Source organism: Chroicocephalus ridibundus, chromosome 3 (assembly GCF_963924245.1).
Source record: "Chroicocephalus ridibundus chromosome 3, bChrRid1.1, whole genome shotgun sequence".
In the NCBI taxonomy this organism is placed as follows: domain Eukaryota; kingdom Metazoa; phylum Chordata; class Aves; order Charadriiformes; family Laridae; genus Chroicocephalus; species Chroicocephalus ridibundus.
This window is the reverse complement of record NC_086286.1, coordinates 962454-974854: the sequence shown is the minus strand read 5'-3', so window position 1 is coordinate 974854 and position 12401 is coordinate 962454. Positions and strand designations below refer to the sequence as shown.

Sequence of the window (12401 nt, the reverse complement as noted above, 5' to 3'; positions counted from 1 at the left end):
TTGTGAGCTTGGTAAAACACTGAACAGGGGCCCAGAGCAGCTGTGAAGTCTCCATCCTTGGATGTATTCAAAACTTGTTTGGACGAGCGCTCAGCAACCTGCTCCTTACTTTGAGGGTAACCCTACTTTTGGCCTACGGTTAGACCAGGTAAACTGCAACCAGTATCATGCTATGCTTTTAATGTCAGAGACAGGAGTGACACTCAAGTTTCCAGAACCCCAGTGCTTTGCTTGGTCTCTACTATGTCATGCAAAGTACATATATGTGTTTTGCTTTAGAGAGGGGAAAAAATAATGGGGTTTGGCATAGTTTATTTTGCCTGGAACAATACAAGTCCTCTCAAGGGGAGGACTTGAGAACAGAGTCACAATTGCAGCCAGCTCCATGTCAATCCGTTTATTGATAGTCAGTGCAAAGCTGGTGTAAGAGGTGAAGTTGGTATGAAAGCAGTGTGACCGCTGAGCAAAGCAAAAGAGTATTTATTGAAGAATCTACATGCAGACAGAGCAAACACAAACCATATCCTGCATCTGTGAAATCCAATTGCATCACATTTTATAGACACACGGCTAACATAATTGAGTAACTCTGTTTACACAGAAATCATTCCTGCAGCTAGTTTGCTCAGTCAGGAATCTAATGTCACTGGTAACCATGACACCATGCTCTTTGCATTTATCAGGCTTGTCATGCTTTATTTTGTGCTGGCCTACAAAAATAAAAACAAAATCAGTTCCTTATCTTTGTCTTTCTGATGGTTGTGGAGTATGTGTGGCAATCTGGACTTCTGGTTTTGCATCAAGAAGTATTTGTGGTGGAGACAGGCCGTTTCATGATCGGGTCAAGTGCCATCCAACACAGAAGTATCTGCTGTGCTTCTGTGCTCTTTTCTGGTATTTGGGGCTTCCCTGGGGCACTGAGCGGCTGTTGAAAGCTGGGGGAGCTCCCGCAGGCCCCGTGTGCGTGCTGTACCATCTGGCAGAAAACACTGACTTTTCAGTGCCATCTCCAAGGACTAGTTTATTTTATCCAGCAATGGCTTTCTATAAAAGACACATAAATTCTCCTCCTAGGAGAATGCCCTGATCACAAGGTTAGCGAGTTTTACACGCATATGCTCTGCTCTTCTATGTTTTGAGGAGTTTTTGTTTTGTTTTTGTCTTAAGGGGTGGAGTGGAGTGGATTTCTTAGCTCTGAGTCTCGTCTTCCCCCTTTCCTCATGCAGATGCCATCCAGGTGTCTTCCTTAGAGATGAAAAAATAGTTGAAACCTCTTAAACTAGGTAGAGAGTTGCAAAATCTTTCATTTCTTCATGTTAGCTTCACTGGAGCTTTATCACAGAAATGCCACATAAAATGGAGGTGCTGGTAGTTATGTTTTGAAAGAAATGCTTAGTTTCAAAAAAGAAAAAAAACAGACAAACAAACAAAAAACCCCAAAAAACCGAACCAAGGGGTGGTGAGGAAGGCTTTGACAGACCCAGCTGTAATAGTGTGGAGGAGAAGACTCTCTGCCCAGTCCCGAGCAAGGTGCTAACTGCTAAATAGTGACAGCATTTCAGTCACTTTGTTGTTTTTTCCTGTGCAGTTTAGTTCACAGGGCCCCTGCTCTGCTTGACCTTGAGTGACAGCCTGTGCACCACATCCACCATCTCAGAGCCATCCTGGCACAGTGCAAAATTCTCCTTTCACTTTTTTGAGGGATGCGGGTGCCTTGGTGAGAGCTATGGGTTTGGCTATGCTTTCCTCACAACTGAGAATAGATTATGGCATGAAAACAAGGGTAACTTCACTATTACTGAGAGAAAGAAGGTTTTAAGAAAGATAGTTGTAAATTTGGTCTTCCTGTAGAGACATTCTCTTCCTTAGGTAAAATTAAACTGAAATTAGGTTGTTTGTAGGAATAAATGTTGCCAACGTTTTTCACAGGTGGGTGAAGAAGGCCTTGTTTAAGGCTGAAGCTTGGTAGGTTTTTCACTGAAAACTTTAGCAGCTTTCAAGTGAGCAGAGGCCACTGGGTTTAGCAAAGCCAAAGAAAATGTCTAGCATGTAGAACCAGCCCTTTGAGGAACTGTATTGAGACAAGGTATTCAATCCTACTCTCTGTTTTTTACTCTAGTTCGTGCCTCAGTTCATTGTCTGGTTACATCTCTACTTGTGTTTTTGACCAAATATAGATTGCTAGAGCAAAATAAATTATAAAGAAAAATGCCCTAATTTTTCTTAAAAAGCAGCTATTTTCTTTGAGTCTGTGTGCCTGCCATTGGCTGACAGAAATCAGGTCTTCCCTGAGAATTTCCTTAATTAAGTTGAACATTTCATTTAACAAGAGAGAAATAACTATATTGGCGGGTGGTATTATTCTGAAAAAATGGAGCTTTTACTCATTTAATAATAAAAACAGTATTTCCTTAGGCTTTGCCTTAAACTCAAACGGCATATGTATAGAGTGGTTAGAAAGCGCTGGAAAGCAGACATTCATAGGTAATGGAACAAATTTTTCGAAGCCTTTAGCCATGTTATCCTGAATACTGAAATGCAGGGCATTTCTGATGGAATTACACGCATTGCTCCTGTATAAATACCAAGTATCTTTATGGTGATTACTGCCTTTCAGTGAGTAAGAAGTGTATTAATACTGATTAAGCTGCATTACAGAAATAGAACACTTTCACAGGATTGGAAGCTGCTTTGCCAACAATGCTGTGCTGCGTACTGGGAACTGTTTCAAGCTACTTGGCATTAATGAATGAGAATTAAGGAGAAACTTTTTTTTTTTTAAGAGGATGGCTCTGCCAGTCTTGCTGATGTTGAGCTATAACAAGATATGTATTAGCAATTTTGATGTTAATTATATAACATCACATTTGACACTTGTTCTGTGTTTCTCCTCTCCTTTTTTTATTTTTTTTTTTTTTTAACATTTTCCTTACCTTTAAGCTAATGAGTTGTGGAATTCCACAGTGATTGATGTTTTTTTAGGCTCGTAATTCGGCATGTCTACCATGTGAGATCACTGGTATGAGGCAAAGGAGAATTGTGCTTGTTCTTAGATGGTACGAAGAATGCAGAAAGGTTCGTGTAACATTTTCCAGTGACGGTAATAAATAATTTCCATATCTCTGTTTATATTTAACATTTGCTTGGCTTGCGATGTAAAACCTGGCTATCAAAAGCATTTACTCATGGACTTTACCTAAAAACTAGTATGATAGAGGTAACTTCATTTTTTAAACATAACAAAGACAATAAGGAGTTACTGCTAAAATATTTATTGCTGTTATATTAGAGAATTATTCTGTGTTTTATTCACTGCACATGGTTATGAGAGGCTAGCAGTTAAGGTGTTTTTCTAGAAGAGCCCTGAAATAGAAAAATATAGTCATTCAGACTGTGTTTCTTCTCTTTTAAATAATCTGCATTTTAAGGACATCTATGTTGCACTGAGAAAACTAGAAAAAACAATATACTTTCAGAACTAACGTGTAATACTAACAATTATGTCAATTGAAAATAGTCCCAGAGAAGCCAGAGAACCCGGAAATAATCAGAAGGGAAGTCTGAGCATGTAGATTGAGTGAGTTAGACATGCTGGCAAAGGGGACATCATTGTGCCAATGAGGCTTAAGTCATCGATGAAAACTTGCAGAGATTAGAAAGCCAGCATGAATCAGACAGTGCAGCTGGGCAGTTTTCCACTGGTGTCAGGCTTGGGCATGCTGGCAGCATTCTCTGGGAGCAAAAGCGCGGGGCTGGAGCCATTACCTCCAGAACAGCCCCCAAGCCTGAGAAAGGGCTGTGGGAAGATCATGCTGTTCCACAACTGAGACACGGATCAATAAAATAAGTTACATTTACAATATCAACAGATGCTTCCTTAGCAGAGGTGGAAGGCTTAAATCAGACTAAAACACAAACGTCATTAATATCTGATTTTTCCACTGGCAAACTATTCTAGTATCCCAAACAGCAGGCAGCTTCTGAACTTTGTTTTCCCCAAACTGTGAGAAGTGAAAGGAATCACGCTTACTATGGGACCTCGCAATTTGCTGGAGGCTGACACCCAAACACGTTATTCAAACTTGTTTCTTCATAGTCTTGTTCCCACATTACAGAGCTTTCGTCGGACCACGGCTGGTGTCCGTCGATTTCTGTGCCTGCTGTAACCATCTTCATATTTTCTTTCTGTTAGTTTTGAGTAAGAAAAGTGAAACTTCACACAAAACCTCATAGTTCATTCAGTTGACCTGAAGTCATTCAGTGGTTTGAAAACTAGCTTTAGGTTGAAACAAATACATTTTCTGTTGACAGCCTGGATTGGCAGCAAGAGCAAATAAATTGCTAGGAGAAAACTGGCAGAATGTAAAATTTCCCAAACTTTCGTGGTTCTCAGGACATTTTCAGACCAACTTCACAAAACAAAAATTTCCAGGTGTTGTGGTTTGACATGTTTGCTAGAGGGTGTGTGGGCAGCTTGAACTTGATCTCTTGTGTTCCCATTGAGGGTTACCCTCAGTAGTGTCCTTCTCACTCTCCCAGGTACTCCAGTGTTTTCATTTTCCTTTCTGTACCGTGGTACCCTTGCCCGGGAGCACACCAACATTGACTAGCAAATTTCTATCTTGATTTGTGTGCAGTATTTCAGGTCTTTATTGCCCAAAAGAAACCACATCAAATTTTCCTTTAACTCTCTCACTGGAAGGAAAAAGTGGAACAAGGTAACGGGTGGATTTCTCCTTTTGCTCTGTTCAGTCTTGCTTGTGATTACCATGTACAACCTCTTGCTATTCTGTAGCAATGTTTAGAATCAAATCTTCTCCTTTTGATTAAACTCCAACAAATCCACAGGATGGTAGAGCACAAAATAGCAGCTCACAGTCCTTTTATATTCCTGTACATACACACAAACACAGAGGCATAAATCTTCATGAGAACAATTGCAAGATTTTCACAAGATAAATCATTTGAGAACAGAACCAAACCCATGCTACTGAGGCTTAATTAATAATATTAAAATAGTCATTTAATTATCAACTAAAATGAATGAGTGGAACAACCTACTGCCACCTGCCACATGGAATTATTTTCAGGAAAGCTTAAGCATTTTTAAAAATGCTGCTCAGGAGTTTGAGCGTTTTATTTTCCATGAGTTATGAGCCCCCAGTGTTGCATTGCTGACCGATAGCCTAACTCAAGGAAAGGACTGAACGCTGCATAGCTTGCTGTTTGGTTCTGAACATCGTTGGCTCCACAGAAGCCACCATACCCTATGAGTGAAGATCCTCAGGTGCTGCGGACTCTCACTTTCACAATGGTGAGGCTCTCTATTCTGATGGCTTGTTGGGTCTGTTTTCTCATACTCAGTCATCTTCGGTGTTGGGATTAGTAAAAGCAGTAGCAGAAGGGATGTTAGGCTGTTGTGTGCAGTCACAGATAAAGAGGAGTGATTGCTTGGTGTGCCAGCACCAAGATTCATGTTTGTTCCTCTTGCTAATTAATTATTTAATCTGCACTGGTGAAAATCAAAATGCAGATGCTTTCGTAAAATTGGCATCAGATTTGAAAACCGAATTCTTCCAATTTGTCTATAAAGGCATTTTCTAAACACCTTGATGCTTTCAAATGATTCCATTGATTCCCTAAACCCACTGTCATGTTTAGGGAAAGCTAACATTTGAATTTCTTTATGGATGTTGTGAAGTGAAAAAGAAATCACACGGGAGGTCAAGAAGAAGCAAGTAGGAAAGAAATTAACTGAAAAAGATGCAAGAAGAAAATGAAAACTGTATAAAGAGCAAATGCCTGCATTTGGGATGGCATTTAATATACAGGAACAGCCCTGCTGCCGCATCTTTTCCTAATGGAGTGCTTGTGTCCCGTGGAGAAAAGCCAGCATTGTCACCGCTAGAGGGTGCCCTCGTATTTAACATATAGACCGCTGCTTTACATTTCTTCGGTCAAAGCCAGTTTAAAACCAGGGCTATCCACTAGGCAGGCCAGAGATAGGTACTTTCAAAAGAGACTGAAAACACTCGAGGTGTATTTTTAAAAGTGGATTAGTACTTAAAGATGAAGCTATTTCTTAAGGACAGTTTCAAAACCTCTTGGTGCCTCAAATAAATGAAATCTGCACTATCCTAATCCAGGTAGTTGTTTTGGTTTTGTTTTGCTTTGCTTTTTTACTCAGAATAGTGATGACTTATCTGACTTACACAATTAAGATGTTTGGAAATCATTCTGGATCTAGTTACAGTTGCTTTAAGGATACTGAAGAAAATTCAGGGAGGTTTATGAAACATTCAGCATTGGCCTCATTCTGCAGCAGCTGAAGTCATCTTCTGGAGGAGCATAGTTGGGCGTCACTAATTGCAAAATCATCCTCTTTCTCCCTCCTCCCCTGGTGCTGAAGCAAGAGCAATTCCAAGTCAGCGCTAGCATTTATGCAAAATAAAAATAGACTGAATGTTAATGCATGGTTACAGGGTGTATATATTACTATAGCCTATAATTTGTAGGAAGGAGAATGGAAACTTTTACAGAGTGCACCAGGCAGCAATAAATATGACTCAATCAGATCTTGTCTGTGTGACAAAATATTAGTCAGAAAGAGGAATACAAATTTCTGAGTCAGTAAAGACGGGGGTGTAGTGGAAACCAGGTGAGGAAGACGCAAGTGCACAGCTGGGGAGGAAGGCCCTAGTGGCATGGTAAAAGGACTTGGTGGGAATTGTCAGAGGGTCTGCAGCTCCTAAAGGCCAGAGCTATTAACAGATCGGAGAGAGAGTCTTAACAGAAAGGTTAGCTGAAATATGGTAGGAATTGCCAAAGTGGGAAATTAAGTGTTCTGTGAAGGAGTTCAGGGGCTAATTGGATGCTGTCGAGTGAACAAAGGGACTGGCAAATTATGTCCATGTAAATACACAGCTTGATGAAATAACAGTTTGTAAAAACTAACTCTCCAAAATGTTTATCCTGAGAAATAAAAATGTGCAGGATAAATTTGTGTAAGAGGTATCATCGAGGATGATATTGCTTATGGTCGCTACTTGGGTCACCTCATGATACTGAATAAGAGAAATATCGTTGCCTTGATGGAATGTATGGCAGATTTCCAGTGGACTTCACTGGGGTAGAGATCTTGCTGTAGCTTTTTAAGGAAAAGAACAATGTAATGCATGTTTGGTTAATGAGATGATGTGCCTGAGGAAAGTATCAAGTCTTGAATCAGAGGTTGCCCCTGGAGAAGAAATCCAGTCTTCCCCTTGAGAGTTAATCAACCTCCACAGACAAAAATGTGTGTCGGATATCTTCTATTTTGGGGTTTTGGGATTAACTATCTAAATCTAAAGACTAGTTCTTAGAACAAGTAGATACAGCTTTTTTTTTGGGGGGGGGAGGGAAGGTGTAGAACCAACAACAAAAACTTTAGGGTAGCTTGTATCAGTATTTAAACAGATCAGACTGTAGGATAAACTTTTTAATAAATAAAAATATAGTAAATTAAGTAATCTATCTCCCAGCCTTGAGGAGCACTGATGAGAAGATACCAACAGACTGTGGGTTTTTAGTTCGTGATGGCTAAATTAGAGGATCTGCTCATGTTATTGGCGCATAAAGTAACCATGCAGATCTTTGGTTATGTGCATCATGTATAGAATGGGTCTTCTAACACATGATTTGTTTTTAAACAGATGTAAGATGTACATAGGGTCAGTTCTTTGTGGTTACCTGCATCTGTTATAATTTGGATATTGTCTGTTTGGAATGGTCGATAGCACATCCTCTAGTAAGTGATTTCTTACAGTATTTTTAGTATTTTGTCGTAACTGCTTTCCCTGAACAAAAGCCACTTTTACTTTAGACAAGGATCAAGAAAATGCAATACAGCTTGTACCTATATTTTCCTAGCTAAGTGGAAATCTCCATCTGTAGGTACCTTTAGAAGTAAAGCTGATGTAACTCTCCTCTCACTAAGGATGCCAAAGTTCAGTACAGAGCCAGTCTCCCTTCTGCCTGTCTTCACTTCCTGACTTTTTGTGCCTTAACCTGCTAGTCGGAAACCCTTGTGTGTTTTTTCCAGCAAGAACAATGATGCATGTGCATTCAGGATCGTGCCCCTGTGTGTTTAGATTAACTGTACAATAGGATGTATCATCTTTAATATCAGGCGCTAACTTCTCTTAAGCATACCTTCTTTTGGATGAGAAAACCCCTAAGATCATGACTTCTTTGGAAATTGTTCTTCTTCAAGTCCCAGAAGCTGCTTTTCATCCCTGTAGCTCCAGATGAAACCATATTTTTGATTCTAACATTTTCTTCAGCACTGGTCAAGATTTTTGTCACCTAAATGTGTATTCTGGTTCAATTTTCTGCTGATATTTGATATTTTACCCCAGGAACACCAAGCATAATGTTTCTTGCCTAGTTCTGTCTCTTGCTTTTAGTTTGAAGTTGCTGATGGAGGACTGTTTAGCCCTCAAGACGGTTGAAAATCCCATCTCTGTAGTGTCTTGTACTACATCCAGGTTCATTGCTCATTGTAGTACGTGCATGTCTCTGCTTCCCCCCAGACCCTAACCTCTGGAGGCATGTTACTTGGCAGTTCCTTGCAGAGAGCCTGGTAGCAACTGATTGCTTCTGGCTGGCTTTCTTGCCTTTTGGCACTCTCTTCATTTTGGTTACAAAGGTTATGTCCACGAAGCACAATTCAGTTCTGTGTCAAGGTATTTGAGATGCTTTAAAGTAGACCTGCTGGCATTCCGCTTACAGAGACACAGGACAAAGCTATCCTGGTAGAGGCTAACTAAAGAAAAACCCAACATTTTCCCTAGAATCTGAGCATCTTGTGTATTGCATTATGTCAGCATACCAAGTGCAGCTTAGTGTGTATTTCTTGTTGTATGGATTGTCACGTTCCCAGATCCCTGAGTGACTGAGCCTTCTTCAGGTGAAAAATTGTGAAATGCACATTTTTGCAGACCAACTATCTGTCACTGAGAAAACCCATGAATAATTCTGAGTAAGAAACAGACCTGAGGACTTTGCAGTCTGTTCGCAAGCAGAAGTTGTTTCTCTGAATAAATAATTGGTTGGGAATCAGCCAGCACACTCAGCTTGTTACCAAATCCTTCTCAAAAGAAAACTTTGGCCTTGTGGGAAACTACTCATAGGTATAAGGTTTTGGAACACACCGCAGACATAATATTTATATTTAAAGTCAATGAAAACAAAATATTATTATGTATTTAGCACTGAACAAGAGAAAGAACTAAATGCAGACATTTAGTGACAGACCATTGAAATGTACCAGAGGAAGGCTGAATGCAAATACACCTCTAGTGGTGCTATTATTTCTTTGCACCATTTCAGAGGTATAAAAACACCTGCTGCTGGCAGGAGTGCCTGGCGTTGCTCTGTTGGCTACTGTCCCACCACTGTGTCTAGGCTACAGCAAGCCCAGGAAGGAAAATAGTGAGCTTGAAGTATCTTTGCACTGCAGAAATTTATGGCTGATGGATCAGCCTCAGCTTTCTTGCAGCTTATTAGAAGAGCAAAGCCATTCCCCAGGGCTGCTCCAACAGAAGTAGAAGAGAGAAGAAGAAAAGTGGCAAGATGTCATTTTTGCCTTGCATCCTGAGTTTCACCAATGCTTTTTGTGTCAGGCAATACCACAAGCTGCTGTAGGGGCCAAGTGTGTTTTATCTCTGATGTAGAGGGTTGGTCCTTTGCTGCTGCTCAGAGCCCTCGTAACCAGATGAGAGATTTTATCCTGGCCTCTAACAGGAGTATGCTCAAAGGGAAAAGCATGACATTTGGGCACAGAGAAATGGGGCCATACCGTGGTCCTGCACCACAAGACATCTTGGGAGCAAAACTTAGCAGGGATTCTTTAAAATATGGTAAGGTGAAGGAAGCAATGTTGTATAAATAAACTCGTCACTGGATCCCAAACATGAGTAAGACAGCAGGGATTTTCCCAGCAATGCCCATGAGGAAGCTGATTACCGCCTGTGGCACAGGGCTCAAATAGAGCACAGAAGTAAAACCGAAAGCCACACAAATGAACAGAAAGGATAAAATACATATTTTGCAGCTTCTGCTTAGGTGAGTGCTCTCTATCTGTTCCCCTGGAAAAGGCAGTCTTGGGCAGAGTGTGGCCTCTGGGGTTGCTCAGGCCCTAACATTTAAACAGTTCACCAGGAATGTGTTTCCCAAGCGGAAATTTGTCGTGTGGAGGCTAAGACTGCCCCTCTGTAGTCAGTGTGAGTGGGCTGCTTTACCAGCAGCAGACTCGGAGCAAGGATCAACACAGATCCTGAATTCCTTCTTGGAAAAGCCCTTCTTTCTCTGCAGATGGCTAAGCATGCTCTTCTGGTGGAGGATGTCCAAGGACACCAATCTCCTCAGGCCTAAGTTCGACTTTATGGCTATCTAGCACAGTCAAAGATGCTGCATTTTTGTTGCTATCAATGGTGTAACAGCCAGAAATATCACAGCTTTGCTTTCAGGTGTCGGACGGAATTTGCAGAGCTGACAGTCACAGAAGTCACCTTTTCTTTCCAAGGCACAGGCAGAAAAATACTTTTGTCGTTTGTGTTGGTTCTCAAAGGAAAAAAAAAACATACTACAAAACCCTGCTCTCAATGGTGAAAACTGCGGTAAGTTCTCTGCCTCCTGTGAAATCTCACAAGCTGTCACCAGTTTAGACTGTGGCACAATGTCACTGTCAAGCACCTTTATCTGGTGAGATCGTCCTGTTTACAAGTTTGGCCACTTCCTATTTCCATGGCAGATGAAGGAACTGAGGACAAACAGGGAAAGCAACATCAGGTCCCAATGCAAGTTTATTTTGCTTTGTGGCTACCTTATTTCAAATATTACTGAAGGGGTTTTGGTAGATGCATCTAAATGTGTTGGACTTCCACACGGTATTCTGAGCTGCAGTGCTTCGGCGATGTGGTGCCACAAATTTTTTGAGTTTTACTTTCATCCCTGAATTTTTTTCTTCCAGGCATTCCTGGGGAGAAAACAAAGTAACATGCTGAGGGCACCCTGTAGTAGACTTGCAAACTTGTGCATGTGGATGAACCCGGCATACCTTTGTTCCTCACAACACTGGCTCAGCTGAGCAGTCAGAGTGCTGACAAGCAGCCCGCAGTGCTCCCAGCCAGGTGTGTTTAAGTCATTCTTTTCATTTTAAATCTGCGTTCGTGAGCAGGTCTGACCACAGGCTAATGGCTCCAGCTTTGCCTACCAAATTACATTCTACTCATCTTAATTTCTAAAAGTAAAGATGCTGCCTGCAGCCCAGGAAGGCTGGTCATCATCCAGAAGCCCAGAACAAATCATAGACAGTGCTTCATGCAAGATTTCTGTGACTGAAGTTTCTCTACTGATCTGAACAACAGGTCTTAAAAAAAACCCAAAGAAAAAAAAAATACCCCAACCAACCCACATTTTGTTATACTAAGAAAGCATATAATAAAATGATTTATGCTTCCTGTTAGCTGCTTGATGATACGATCAGTTAAATAGGCTTCAGTATTTAATTATTACAAAGAACTCATTCATTTGGATCATATGTCTTGAAAGACACCCAAGAGATAAGAAAACAACATACCACAGATAGTCTTTAGGTCCTTTCATCTGCTGTTGGACACAGCTCTTTAACAGTTGCTGCCCAGAGTCTAAGCCAACTGACCACCTTTCTGTCCTCGCTCATGCCGCAACTTCTGTGCCAGGTTCCGCTCGCTGCTGGTGCAGTCGCCTGCCCGCTGCCGGGGGGGACAAGGAGACAATTCAGCAAGCTGAAAGCAAGCTCCATTCTGCTGCTGCATTTTGCCTGTGAGGAGAGCTTGTCAAGCAACGCCCGACGGAACAACATGCAGTAACTGTATCTCCTGTGTCGGAGTGACGAATATGAACTGCCAAAGATTTCCAAAACATAAATAATTCAGCTCAATCTTTTCTAGGTGCAGGGGAATGAATTGCTGAAGGCCCAGCTCTTTAAGGAAGTTCAAGGCATTAACCTATTGCACTTGGTCTCTCCCTGTGAAATTATGGCAGAAGTTGCTCCTTAGATGGCTTCATATTTGCATTTTTATTAAATATTTATTGTTCTTCCTCCTGCAAGGAACCATTATGTGGTAGGCATCCTATATATTTTTATATTCCCATTTTCTCCTAGTTTACATGTACTACTGCCTGAAATAAACATACTCAATCATAAAAAAAATCGTAATTTCCAAGCTTATTTGAGCATTTTCTTTCCTGAGGTTTCATCCAATTAGCATTTGTTTTTCTAAAATATGATAATTTCTCTGAAAATGGGGGAAAAGTAAAGAGAGAGAAGAAGCAGGGCAGATATTTATGAGCCAGTGCAAAAGCATGCTATTAATAGT

The 12401-nt window shown here is 40.9% G+C and overlaps 1 long non-coding RNA gene across 1 annotated transcript; it reads right to left on the bottom strand.

The window, feature by feature from the left end:
• Positions 1–388: 388 nt before the first annotated feature.
• On the bottom strand, positions 389–11925 carry LOC134513956 (uncharacterized). Its single transcript, XR_010070569.1, has 3 exons — positions 11621–11925; positions 10865–11017; positions 389–4891 (listed from the first exon to the last, which is right to left on the bottom strand). It is a non-coding gene; the product is annotated as an uncharacterized LOC134513956 (long non-coding RNA).
• Positions 11926–12401: the final 476 nt, after the last annotated feature.